The sequence below is a fragment of the Phalacrocorax carbo genome, chromosome 9, assembly GCF_963921805.1.
Source record: "Phalacrocorax carbo chromosome 9, bPhaCar2.1, whole genome shotgun sequence".
NCBI lineage: Eukaryota > Metazoa > Chordata > Aves > Suliformes > Phalacrocoracidae > Phalacrocorax > Phalacrocorax carbo.
The window spans coordinates 5,238,259-5,252,099 of record NC_087521.1 but is presented as its reverse complement, the minus strand read 5'-3'; the positions used below and the strand labels follow the sequence as shown (position 1 = coordinate 5,252,099).

Here is a 13,841-nt window from a genome sequence, read left to right as displayed (position 1 = left end):
AGATGGCCTTCCATAGTCCAGAAATGAAATCAGTTCAGCTTGCTTTTCCTCACTAACACTTTTTTGTCTCTTGGGTTTTGTTTCCTTCTCTCCTGGTGTTTCATCACCAAAGTGCCCAGGAGTTCATCTGCTTTCATTCAACTGAAATGCATGTACCAGATGGTGCAAATAGCCCAGTATATTTCAATCCTGTATCCATGTCAAAAAACAGGCAGACTGCTGCAATTCTTGGTTGCTGCACCTCATGGTATCAAAGGCTGGCTAAGAAGAGTGACACTGCTTGACAATGAATAAGATTTTTCAGGTCTGGCAGGCAAGTTGCTTTGGAAGCTAAAATCCTGCTTCTACTCTGTAGGAGTTGCTTTTCATGATTAATTAATTGTGTTTACACTAATCTACAAAGGATGTAAAGAAATATAAAAACAGAGTTACAGAAATGTTTCTAGATAGGTTACTTTATAGTAACCATTTCCTCACCGGCATTTTAAGTATATTACCTACTTGCTTACTAGAATTATAGTAAAAATTGACCTACAGTAGAAAGTTATATATTGTACTTCTCAGCATACCTGTACAGGAGGACCACTACAATCTGCTCTTGCTCTGTGAACAGCCCAGGCTGCTGTTCTCCTTAGGTCAATGAAGTTTGAAAGTATCTTGAGGGCTAGGGACTGCAGTGGAGGTCACTAGCTGCTTTCTTCTGATAACAGCTGCGTAGAATTTGACCACAAGACTTTCAAAATATCTCCATAGTAAAACCATACACTTGCAAAAAACCATAGCTTTAGAAAAATGATTATATGAGTTTTAGAAGAGTGGAGAGTTACGTTTGTCTTGGAGAACAGAAACTGGAGATAGTAGTTGAAAGCTGTTTGTGACAAGGGTTGACATTTTCTCTGCTGGTTTTCTGACTCCTAGGTATTATAACAATATCAGAGAGTACAAGAAGAGTTACACCTCCCTATTCACTTTGGCGTGTTATTGATCCCACAAATAACAGAAGCCTCGTGTGATTCCTTTGGACAGCAATGCAGTGCTTTCTCGCCGCGTCCCCTGTCACGCCTGCAAGAGTGTGTGTCCCTTTAAGACCCAGGCAAAGTATTCCTCTGCCTGTTTCAGGGTTACCTGGGCATTTTTTATCTTCCCCTTGTTTACAGGCTAGGATATGAGAAATCTAAAACCTGCTGGAGCATTCTGGTGGGATTATTTGTAAGTGGCCCAGGAAGAGACATACAGCGCTCTTACCTGTTTAACCTCCCTGTCAAGCTTTGAAGCTTTTCTCTGTATTTTTTTATTTTATTGAAAATTCGTCATAGTACTGAATCCCCAAACAAAATTTTTGCCGCAGAGACCTGGTTTGGAAAGTGATCTTTCTTCCCAATCAAAGAAATTCAGGGCAGAAGAGGGTACTACAGAAATGTTTGCATAGCAGAAAAAGCTTTCTTACAAGGAAATATAACAGCTGCACATTCGTTTTGCATGGGTGTAAGTAAGTGTGCCACATATATGGATACTCTTGTTGACAAATCTATTTATATGCATTTGTATATATATTCAGAAGCTCTAGTTTGCCTGCAGTTGAGGGGTAGGTGATTCTTCTCATGTGCGTTATAGTTACAGAAGTATAATTTTATGAAAAGAATTGTTTGTTTAGCTAAAGGCAACTAATAGGTTAGGTAAGAGTCATCAAACAGGCCGTGACAACAATTTATATTTACTGGAAAGGTGTTAAAAATAAGGCAGGAGAGAAATGCTATTTAATGTGATAGATAGGAATGCCATTAAAACTAGTGGGATGAAAGTAATAAAAGAAAGTTTAGACTGACTACCCGCAAAAACCTGGAGAGCAAACTGGTTGCACTAAACGACTGTATAATCTCTGTGTGGAAGCATTAACAGTCCAATCGCATGAGATTTTTTGCGAGGGTAAAGGAGCAGCAAAATACATGGTGGGGAAGAAGCTTGAACTGGCAGGTAGATGGATTAGCTGACCTATTAGTTCTTTCCTATTGCAAACTTCTATGATTTTATGTGGGGAAAATTCCTTTTCAACCCACGCTGGCAATCTGTTTATGTTCTGAAGTACGATGATTGACATCCCTTTTAACTTTTAACCCAGAGAATATCTCTGCAAGTGTTATTCCTACATATAAATGTCTAATGCTTTTAATAAAAAAAAAAAAAAGTCTCTCAATTAGGGGACTGTATCCATGTGCAAATGCAGAATGGAGATCACAACAGAGTCTGAGGTGTTATAGCGGCATGGGCAGCACTCCCACTCAGGAGGGATGGGGCGTTGAGAAGGAAAAGGGAGCGTTTGGGGCTTAAAGACTAGAGGGAGATGGAGGCAAACAAGAGGTAAGTGGATAAAAAAAGTCAGAAAGGAGGGTATAATTTTTGTTGAAAGGGGGAATAAGAAAGAAAAGAACAGAGAGAAATGGGAAGGTGGGAAGGTGTAAGAACAGAGAAGCAAGATAGGAGGGGAAAACTCATTTATGGAGCAGAAGAACAAGAAGAACAAATAATGGTGTGCTCCTGTTATTATGGTGCCAGAGTACTTCCTATTTGTGTTTACCCTTGGTTCATCCACACGGAGCCTTAAATTCTTTTTCCTTTCAAACAGTGTAACACTTAGTAAGCATCACTGAAGTACAATGCATGGATTTTTATAACAAATAGTGTATTTCACAATTAAAACTCAGCCTACCCACCTTTCCTGTGAAAGTAAAGGCTACCAAAAGATAGAGCATATATCAAAATATAGCACCCTGGTAGAAAGAAGTGTCACATTCTGCCAGTCTTCCCTGGATATTGCCCTGAACTGGGGGGGACTGGCGATGGATTTATGAGTGGGAAATCACCACAAAATAAATATTTAAGAAATGCTAAACTAGCAAAACTTAACGTATTTAAATAATATTACCAAGAATGTTCTTCAAATTTTATGGCATTAAACTAAAGCCCAGAGTATAAAAAGACAAAATTATTACAGAGATTTCCAGTTACTCAAAAATATCTTTGCAGTGTTACTTGTTCTGACTTAAAGAAGTTTGCTGAAGCATCAACTTCATTTCTGTCGAGGGCTGTAAAAAAGATTGAAGCCGGGGCCTGGAATATGAACAAACAATGCATCTAAGTTAGTGCCCCACAGAATATTTTAAAATTATTTAACACAAATCATCTCAGTGTCAACAACTCATCACAGATAAACTATCTAATTAACAGAAGCCATCATAGTATTTGAGAACTCAGTCTTGGCTCAGTTGATATACCAGAAGGGCACTCCTTGATAAGCAAAAATTATAAAGGAAGGTTTAAAAAACGTTACTGCCTGAAGTAGATTCTTCTTAGTTTTAAATTAACCCTCTGCTAGGTTGGGGTTTTTGGTTGTTTGGGATTTTTTTAATCTTTATGAGAGAAAAGGCACAGGTTGACCTCATGTTCTTAGGTATATTTCATGCTAAGATACTGTAACACAGTCTATTTTATGATGCAATATTTTTTCAGTGAGTCTGCCATGGACTTGGTACCATGCCAAAATGACAGCTCAGTTGAAAAAAGTGTCCCCAGCTTTTGTAACCACTTCTGAGATAGTTTTATCCCAATTCTTTAAAATCGCAAAGGTTGTCAAAATCTTGGGGGTATAAAACTTTACTGCAAAACTCTTCTGGGCATCAAAACATTGACTTGTTGTTGCAGCACCAAACCTGCCGCTTACTGGAATCCAGGTGCTTTGTTTCCCTACATGAACTCTGTGGGGAGAGAAAGCTGGCAATGGGATCCATAAAAACATCCATAGACTAGAAGTTACCTAAAATAGCTCACAGGAAATACTGAAAAGAGAGATTTCTTGTAAGTCTCTGAGTGGGCGATATTTACATGCCTAGGTTGCAGGGACACAACCTAGGACAATAAGATTCATTACGCTAGAACTGCTCCTGGAAGTAGTCTTTTTCACAGAGGAAATGTGAAGTAACACTAGGTAGGAGTGAAGGACCGTCTTCTTTCCTCCCATTCTAGGTAGATTATTTGCTACGTTAGCCAAGGGTATGGCGGACGTGTCACCTCTTCTGCATAATGGTGATTTGAAAGTGTTTCTTCCAGACAAATGTTGTGGCTGCTGAGCTGTAGGACAGCCTGGAGCAGTCTCTCACACTTCCTTGTAGAACAGTACTCTTGGTATGGAGCGATTAAAAAGGTAAAAAATGAGGCATCACGTCTTGAAAATGCCAGTGATAAAATGGCAGGGTACAAAGAGCAGTGCAAGACCATCCCACTCACATCAAATACAAGCTTTTATCTGTTAGACTTTCAATGGTGCATATACCTTTGCTGGTCTTTTTACTCTGTGAAACAATGAGAAAGAATCAGGCTGTGTGTCCCAGTAATTGTTTTTGTTTCTTCACAGATGTCACACCATTCCTCCAGTGAGTAATTGATATTTAAATTTCCTTCCCACTCGGCTATGATCTTGCCCCACGGTCTGTATTATTCAGGAAGAACTGGTATAAATGAAAAACTTCTTCAGCTGGTTCCACAACTATCAGGTGACAGTCTCAGAGGTTGGATTTTGGTTCTTCCAGGGAACTGCAGGACACCTGCAAATGGGGGAGTCCAAGTAACGTGGTAAGAAACAGTAATATGTAATGCACTAGTAAATACAGAAATTATATTTCCTATCTGAGCAAAAAAGGCTACTGGTATGAGCTTTGTAATATGAAGATGACAAATAATCAACACTGGACTGAAGGGTTTTCCCGAGTTATGGTATAGAACTGATATTTTCTTCTGAGCTGAAACAGATCACGCAGCTGACATCAAGTCGTGCAAGAGAACAATTTATCCTTAGTCTTTATACCATTCCTAGAGCGTTCCCAGGTTTGAACAAAGCATACTAGCCACCGTCTCAGCAAATAGAGACGCTGAGTCTCCCGAAGTCCTTTAAAAAAGAATTAAAAAAATGAGTGATGAAAACAGAATAATCTACAGATGTTATTCCCATATATTATTCTGCAGCAGAAAACAGGTTTTAAACCTTCATCTGACTGAGAGTTATTGTCACACGTACGGAGGTATTTAGGCACCTAACTCAACTACCTACCTTTGCAAATTTGAGCTCTATCTTTAAAATTAAATGAACAGGGAAGTAAACAGGAATATACATATGCATGCTAATAGTAATAATTTTTAAAAATCTCAAATTTTTCAGTGAAACACTTTATAATCCAAAATTTTCAGTGGACTAATGGGAAAACTGGTTATTCTCAACTGAAAATGCTTGAAAATAAATGTTCCCGTCCTTGTTTGAAAATTTTGGATGCTATGAATTTTGAAAATATTTCCTATAGACAATTAAAAATTATTGCTTGGTTTCGGTTCTGTCTAACTTGCCAGAGCTATTGAGGGAGACTCTGATAAAGAAAACAATAAGTCATAATGATAATTTTAATGGTGTCAACGTGTCATACAATGAATCGAATGTAGAGAAATTAATTTAGTTATCTTGGCTTTCACCTGACACCACAGTAGAGGTGATGTTATTCTAGGAGAATTCTGATAAGGAATGTAGGAGTACTGACTAGAAGGAATCTGCATAGATCATTGAGCTTTAAATGCAGGCAGCCATCTAATAGATACTGAATACAGGCTCGTGTAACCTTATCATCACCTCTAGTACAATAGACTGAAAAAACTCACAAAATCTGGCAACTGCTGAAGGAACATAGTTTTCAAGACCAAGGCAATTGGCAATGTGTTCGGTCTGCCCCATATCCAAAGTTTTGTTAGACATTTATCGTTACATAGGTTTACACAACTCAACATATAGTCTGCCTAATGTTATTAGAAGACTATTTTACTTGATAACACTCCAGGGAGACTTCATGTATTGCATTCACCACATACGGAGAAGGAGCATAACCGGGTGTGGGTGTACTACCAAAGTCTCTTCCAAGTGATGAGGCACCCTATCGTCAGTGCTTTCTTTCATATTTAATGATTAATGTTCTACTGAAGTTAGCAGCAATGATGACGATGACATTCTTGTACATTCCTCAAAAGATACGGAGTATCTCAGACAAGAGTTGTGGAAATAACTCTTCTTTCAATTTCCTGGCAGTTCCAGATAATGATTTCAGATCAATTCAAATTAATGGCAGCTCTTGGACTATTTTCAATGTTTAACATGCACACATATTGTTTCACCAGACATAGATATGCACAAACTTGACGTTTTCAGAGGTCTTCTCCAAGACTGGGGAAGCTACTACATATATATCCTGCTGTCTTGAACAGTTCAGGCAAGATATAACAACCCTCATCACTTCACAACAATATAATAATTATTAATAAATTCTAACTGTCCTCAACAAATTTGTTTCTATAAAAAGAGTAGCAAAATCCTCATGAAAACACTAGTGGCTCCCCACACCGCCACCCACAAGCCCCAAAAATATCAGGTTCCCCCCTAACCCCTCTTTGCAAGAAAATGCGACAAGCTAGGGATACCCAGAGGTTTAAGTGGAAAGACTAATTTCGGAGAGTCTTCATTAAAAATGGAAATTACTTTATTTCTCACGTGTTGATTTGGATTAACACACACTTCGCATCTATGATGAGTACACACACAACGTCCAAAAACGTCTCTATACCATCATTGTATTTTCCTGAATCTGACACTGGCAGCATGCTGAAGCAGTCTCTCATAAATGTTAAAAACCGGGTTGGTTTGCATCTGATAAATGTTAGAAAAAGGGCTAGATTTCTGGGAATGGCTCTATCAAATTGGGATTAACATTTTCCACTTAGTCCCTTATGCTTCTGGAGAGGCTGACATAATTTAGTGAGTCTGAAAGTAACACCTTTGTCATTTTCATTGTACTTCATTTCACCTTCTCATTTGTGTCTTTTTAAAATAAGATGTCTAACTGAATACAGTAATCAATGTGCCATCGATTTATATAATGGAATTGTAATCTTCTCTTTTCTATTCTCTATTCCCTCCTTAACACAATTTAACATCTTATTTGCTTTTTTAATCACCACTGAACAAGTCTCTTCATTGAGCTGTCTCCAGTAATGCCTAGATCTTTTTTTCCTGAGAGGTTACAACTAATTCGGGAGACATCATTATGTATAAATACCTTAGACTGTTCCCACTAATGTGTTTTAGAGAGGTCTTACCTGTGTTGAGGCTTAACTGCTACTAGGTTGTTGAACCAGTTATTTTTGCAAAAGTTACCTAAAGCTCTTTCCCTTTTTTTAAATGATTCAAATGAGTTTACAATTTCAGCTGCTTTTCCACATTTAGTCTTTAGCCTGTTTTCAATTTCAACATACAGAGAGAACGGTACTTTTGCCAAAACTGCCTTTATGTAGTTAACTCTGTGTTCATCATGCTGGAAGCAAGAAATTTGTTGCTGTTCTGTTAGTCTATGATGATATAGTCGCAATACCAACAACCACCAAATAGAATAAACACCTAAGAAACACCTAAAAAATACCTACTCTGTAAACGTGACATACAGAGCAGTATAGTCACAGCTGCATGTCACAGCACGGATTTATCCTCCTAAAAAGAGTCTCAATCCTAGGACACCTGCCTACTGTCATTACGTCTGTATTTCTGTATTATCAAATTTTTAATAGTTAGGACTTCTTCAGTAATCTACCGACTTGCTTTACTGTCGAGATTTCTGCTGGTGCCCATGTGAATTAGTTCACAACTAATTCACCATGTCAAAACTACACTGTGTAGTCACTAAAATTGTGCTGGCAGAGTAGAATATATTGAAAGGGGGGTTTTATAGTTTTGGTAAGCAACATTTTGCCTCGTTGTCTTCTTGCAAAGAACTGTTTGAACATCACTGTAAAATTTAAAATACTTGGAAAGATTCACAAAATTATGTTCTGTGATATCTCTTCTTAAAATACAAAACTTAAAATAATACTGCAGGAGCGCCTCCTGACTTCTGCCATTTTCACTGCCTTTTTTTTCTGTGTTTGTCTAGAGCGTGTACAGAGGAGTCGTACTCCGTGAGCCTGTCTCCTCGGTGCAATCACAATACAGTTAGTAGGCAATAAACACAAGAGATGTATCTCTTATTACACCATGTTCTATTTCTCTGTTTAAGAGTGTTAACTGTTACTGCAAGGCAGCTCACTGTTAAATGATTTTCAGGACAACCTAACTACCTGTTAATACGTGTAACAATAAGTTCAGTTATTTTCATTTTCTGTTCCTCCAGAATTTGGAGACAGGTGTAGTTAAATCTACACATGTAACTACATTACCTTGCTGGATTTCCTAGAATTTCCTTCATTAAGTATTTTTTTTTTTCATTAAATCTGTCCGTTCAGCCTTTGTATAATAGCTAAGGGTAAAGAATCTTCAGCCTTTTCAAAAGACGAATTTGCTGCTATAAACAGCATGCCATTACAACCCAACTGATTGCAAAGAATTTGGACTGCAGTGTGATTCAAGTCTCTCACTGAACTGATATCATCCACTCAACCTCAGCAATACCTTAGAGAAATACAAAGCAGAGTAACTGTCTTTTATATTGTACTCTCTCAGTACAAGAATAATAGAGATGCCATGAACATTGCAGAGGTGTCACATTAGCTGCTCTGTGCTAGAGCTGAACTAAATAGTGTAAAGGGAAGGGAACTTATTGTTAATTTTTCTTACAGGGATGGAATAGATGAACACTGCTTACAAATGAGCCTTATTTAGTTTTAAACACATTTCCCGAAGTAAATAGTATATTTCCCTAATTTTCATGTCTTTTGGTATGCTTCCAAAAAACTTGGAAGTGAATTAGTGTGCAATTTGCATCCAAATCTCAGCCAAGGGGATGTGGTTTATTATAATACATGGCCCTCCTAATTATTGAACAGCCCGAGAAAACTAGGCACAGTGTGCATCTGTTATTGCTTGACCACACTGCCAAACATAATTTGGCAAGCACAGAAATGTACATTGAGCAGACCTACAGTCTAATTTGCATTAGTTTGTAGTAATTATATGAAAGCTATAACTGAACCAAGCTTGTCCTCTCTTTTTAGATCACATCATTCTTTTTGAAAAGAAATCTCAACCAAAAATCCAAAACAATTAAATAGCACACACATACACAACCCTGAGAAATTCCTTGTTTGCACAGTAGACTTTCTCAGTATTATTTAATCATTATCCAAATGTTATTTCTGCATATTCTGTAAAATACCAAAGAAAACAGCTTTCCCCCCCCCCCCCCCACATTTTTATATAGGCTTTTCTGTGTTTTCCTTTATCCCCATTCAGAAATATTTCATCTCTTCTGCCAAATTCTAAAACCCTGTACAATTCAATACCCTGTAACTGGTGATTAAAGTCAGTGGCATTTTTTTAATTCAATTGCTACGGAGGAAGGAGAGGAAAGTCCTGCCTTTCATAATTTGCCTTTGCCCCTTTCCATAGTCATTTAATCCAAACTCTACTCTGACAAAAAGGAAGCAGTCTCATGATAAACCATATTGTGTCACAGTAATGCTGGGAAGTAGTGGCCAAAGCTCAGGGAAGCTGGGGTGCTCTGTAAAAATACCTGCAGATTTTGGCCTACAAAAGTTCCAAGGGAAAATTCTTACTTCTTCTCTTATTTTTCTAGTAGACCTGCGTGCTCAGATATACAGACATATACATCATGGCTCTGCATAACAGACGATGGGAAGCCTAAACTAAGCCAGTAGATAAGGAAATACAGCAGAAATTGTAGTTTTATGATAATTATTGTGTAAATAAAGTATTTTCCTGAAGAGCAATAGGACAGGGCATAAAAAGGATGGGAAAGAGAGTCAGATTCAATTCCTATTGAAATCAATGACAAAACCTACTATTCACTCCAACAGCCACAGGTCCAAGCGTAGGGGAAGGAGAGGGTTTTTAACTCCCCTTCTTCTTTACGTAAACAGTGGCGTTTTCTGCTTCAGCTGCAGGGGCTGAGTAGCAGAGGCAGAGTCTTTGTTGTTGGTAAACAGCCTGACATTTCGTAGGGTTGGACCAGTCAGGGGGTTTCAGTCTAGGGTTTGAGTATTAAGAAATAACCTTATAGTCACTATGCAGTTGGGTATTCTCAGATAGCTTAGGGTAATTATTAGCTGGCATATCCAGAGTCACATACAGTTACTGTGAAATGACCATACGGAGATTATGTAAATGAGTTTCCAAGAGTGAAAATGCAATGTAGTATAAAAGTGAATAAAAACTGCCGAATATCGCTGAATGAGTGAACGCTACCTCTGCACTCTGATTAGCTGATCAAATCTATTTTCATCAACAAAAGCAAACTTGCAATGAATTAGAGGGGAAAAGAAACCCTAATGAACCCAAGTTACTTCCATTTACAAATGGCATTTCACGGTTGACCAAAAGACGCTCAATTTGCTTTCGCATAGTATGGGGGAAGTAAAGGTATGTTTGCTTTTACAATACCTGCTGCAAAACTGCCTCTTTTTTTCTGTTTTAGCTTTTTAATGTAGTTCTACAATAAAAGAGAACTGCATAAGAAAACAGCTTTTTTACTGAACCAGTCTCTTTCCACATATATTCCTGTTCATATCCTCTTTCTTCAGTGGCTGAAATAAAGCGATGGAGTAAAGAAGCTGGGGGAGGGTGCTGTAAAGTAAAATCACACAGTTTTACTTTTATTAGCACCAGAAACTACTCCATAAAGAGCAATCTATCTTTATCTAGTTGGATGGTATTTGGGTTTTTTGTTTACTAACAAAATGATTAACTAAAACCCATTTGTCAAATAGTTATTGCTGCTGATAAAATGCAAGAAGCAGATTTGGTTAAAAGTGCAGGGTTGTTTTCTCTTTGTTTTCTCTGTTGTGCATTCATAAATCTGAGAATACTACTCATCTTTGCACAGGCAGGGCCAGGAATAAAATACCTCTTCTCACTGGTCCCTACTGTTAGTGGAATGTCTTCCTGTAGATATCAGTTTTATGACAGTTCAGTATCTTGTCAGCAGACATTCTTACACTTTGCATATTCATTCTTTAATACATATAATGCAAAGTTGTCTATGCTGCAGGTTCTTTGTGGAAAGGGGCTTGGCATGCCTGCTTCTTCTAACAGTCACGTCCAGGGTGACTACCAAATAAAAATAACTTCATTTTCAGAGCAAGAAAAATTCTACAATACACAAAGGATGGCGTGCAATTAATAATTTTGAAATGAAACTTTTTTTTCTCCCCTTGCCTTCATTGATTTTCCCCATTTTTCTACTCAGAAAGGTAGCCACGTTCATCCAACTTCAGACATGTCTGGAAATACGGGCTGTTTCAGAGCATCTAAGTTAGGTTTCCACTCTGAACCGCAAAGAATAGCCACTGAACTGCATTCGGTTCTTACATTGCAGTTAAACACCTTAAGACATCATGTTAAAACCATCGTTTTGGTGATACGTATGAAACCCACTTTCTGTTAGTGAAAGCCTGCATAGGCGTATGTGCTGCGCTATAGCTATATGCATTTCCTTTCAAGAAGCCGATGGGCCTGTAATGGTGCATGCACTGTGTCTGTATCTCTTGGAAAGAGATGTCGTGTGAACTTCTTGCAACCTGGCTTCCTCGGAACTACTCATTATCGACTTTCGCAAGGTGCTGCAGCACAGTTCCATCTCCAGTCATTTCCAGCTGCACAGTTAGACTTGGTATCGCTACTCAGAAAAAGAGCCTTTTGAGTGAACAGGTGGGTTTAATGACATACAGGAGACGTCTTGGAGCCTCCCATAGTTTTGTGCAAGGATGGCTAAGCCTAGCCTCAGTTAGGGGACTCACAGCTTTAAAATGGAGAGTTAGGCGTGAGTGAAGGTTATCTGGCCAGGAATTGTTTCAGAAAATTCGCCTCCAAACATCCCACTGTCACAAGAGAGTGGCATACAGAGTGGTAGGAAAGGCAAGGAGAAGAGGGACTTGCATTTTAGTTTTCTTCCAGAATAAATCCTACTCTCTTGCTACCTTCCTCGTGAAAATAATTTCTTACTAGATTCCCAAGCAGGAGAAAATTTTCTCTTTAAAAATAACCAGTCTCTAAGGAGTAGAACTTGTAGTCAGTAGTCACGCTTCCTTGATAAGAGATTTTTTTTTTCACTGAAGGTTTATACTGAAAATGTGTAAAACTGCTTGCTATTATCTTATTGTCTGTATTTAATCTGTCCTGTTTAGAAGCCCAGCATCAATTCTCTTAGTTACCTAAGTGTAAATCCTACCGCGTTTTTTTAACGCCATCCTATCGTCTTTTTGCCATCAGCAGTAACGATTACCTGTGTCAGTGAGGCTTTCAGTGTAACTGTTTAACCCAGCCTTCTTCAGAATGTGTTTAGCAGTGTCTGTGCAGACCCAGTGACCCTACTGAGCTTTGAAAGGAGTAGCAGGCTGGGATTTACTAAGTAATTCAGCTGAAGCTAGATAAATGGAATAAAACCTGGTACAGTCAGACTTAGATGTATGGGATGTACGTAAACAGGTTGTGGACACTGGAAGTAAAAAGGATGCAAATAAAATTATTTTCACTACAATATTGCCGACAAGACTGCATACGCTGAGGGGCTAAAAATCTGAAGAACCACTTTTTGAATAGATCAGGAACATTTTCACTCCTGTAGGGTTTCATTCTGTTCCTTGTGTGTACTTGTATATCCCAGAGATACTAATAGAGACTTGTCAGTTTTAAAACTAAAGAGAACCCTGGGTCATCCAGACTATTTGATCTTCATATAACACAGGCACATCAAATTTTATCCTACGTCCTCTTTTCTGAGCCAAGTGACTTGTGTCAGGCACCACTCAGGAGCCATCTATCTAGACTACCCAAACCCCACCAGCAAGGAACTGCTATGCAAAGTTACACACTTAGTATAAGGTATCAGAGAAGAGGAGTTTCCACACCTTTATCTCTGGCAACAAATTTTGTGCCAGCTTTGGATTAGTTAAGCGTGTCTTTCAGGGAAAAAAAAATCCCTTTCTGCTGCAGATATTCAGGCAATGGAGTAATTACCGCTTGCTGAGTTTATTTGTTCCAGAAGTTAATCGCCCTCAGTGTTAGGGAAACAAAATGAAATTAAAATCTTTATTTCTTAGCTTATCTTCAGCTTTGAGTGACTTGGTCGGCTCTTTCTGCTCGATGAAACAGCTGTCTCATACCTGGTAATTGCACATCTGAATCAGGTGTCCTTGATCCTTTTGATGAACTAGGCAGGATCAGGTGCCTAAGCCTAGTACTTGAAGACAGTTTTCCAGCTTAATGACACCTGGTTGTCATTTGTCATATTGATCTTGATATAGCACAGAAAGCAGACAGTGACTAAATGAAAAACATATTTTGACTGTAACTAATATAAATAATTCATTGTAATTTGTACCAATATATTATTTTTTTAAACATATGTGCAAAAGTTTATACATTTAACCTATTTACTGTGGTTCCATCTTTTTCAGAATTGCATATAAAAACGATACCTTTTCACAGATGTGGAAGGAAATACAAAGCAAAAATGCGAAGTATTTTCAGACTTTGTGAGTGTAGAGCTGTGGAGGGAAGATGCCAATGTGAGCAGCAGGCAATTAGTACAGTGTTCTCTTGCAAAGGTTGTATTTTCGCTGTTAACATCATGTGATTTCTCTTTATTTTTTGTCAACATAATGGCAGATGTGGGCCTGAGGTTAACCTTGACTGGTTAGATTAAAGTGAAATTTGTCTTTTCCTTGTTTTTACTAATTTATAAAAGTTTACATTGCTTGATGTAAAATACATAGCTTCTCAGCAGTGAAAGACATAGCCTGAATCTTCAGAC

At 38.1% G+C, this 13,841-nt stretch overlaps 2 long non-coding RNA genes across 8 annotated transcripts in view; one reads left to right on the top strand and one right to left on the bottom strand.

Annotated features, from left to right (window-relative positions):
• The window catches only part of LOC135314986 (uncharacterized), a 35,359-nt gene that overhangs the window by 19,583 nt on the left and 1,935 nt on the right, over positions 1-13,841 (top strand). For all 6 annotated transcript variants that reach the window (XR_010374396.1, XR_010374400.1, XR_010374398.1 and 3 more), the window contains 2 exons: positions 4,409-4,626; positions 13,486-13,635. This is a non-coding gene — a long non-coding RNA (uncharacterized LOC135314986). The remainder of the gene's footprint in view (positions 1-4,408; positions 4,627-13,485; positions 13,636-13,841) is intronic.
• The window catches only part of LOC135314987 (uncharacterized), a 55,458-nt gene continuing 46,129 nt past the window's right edge, over positions 4,513-13,841 (bottom strand). For both annotated transcript variants that reach the window (XR_010374402.1, XR_010374401.1), the window contains exon 5: positions 4,513-4,598. This is a non-coding gene — a long non-coding RNA (uncharacterized LOC135314987). The remainder of the gene's footprint in view (positions 4,599-13,841) is intronic.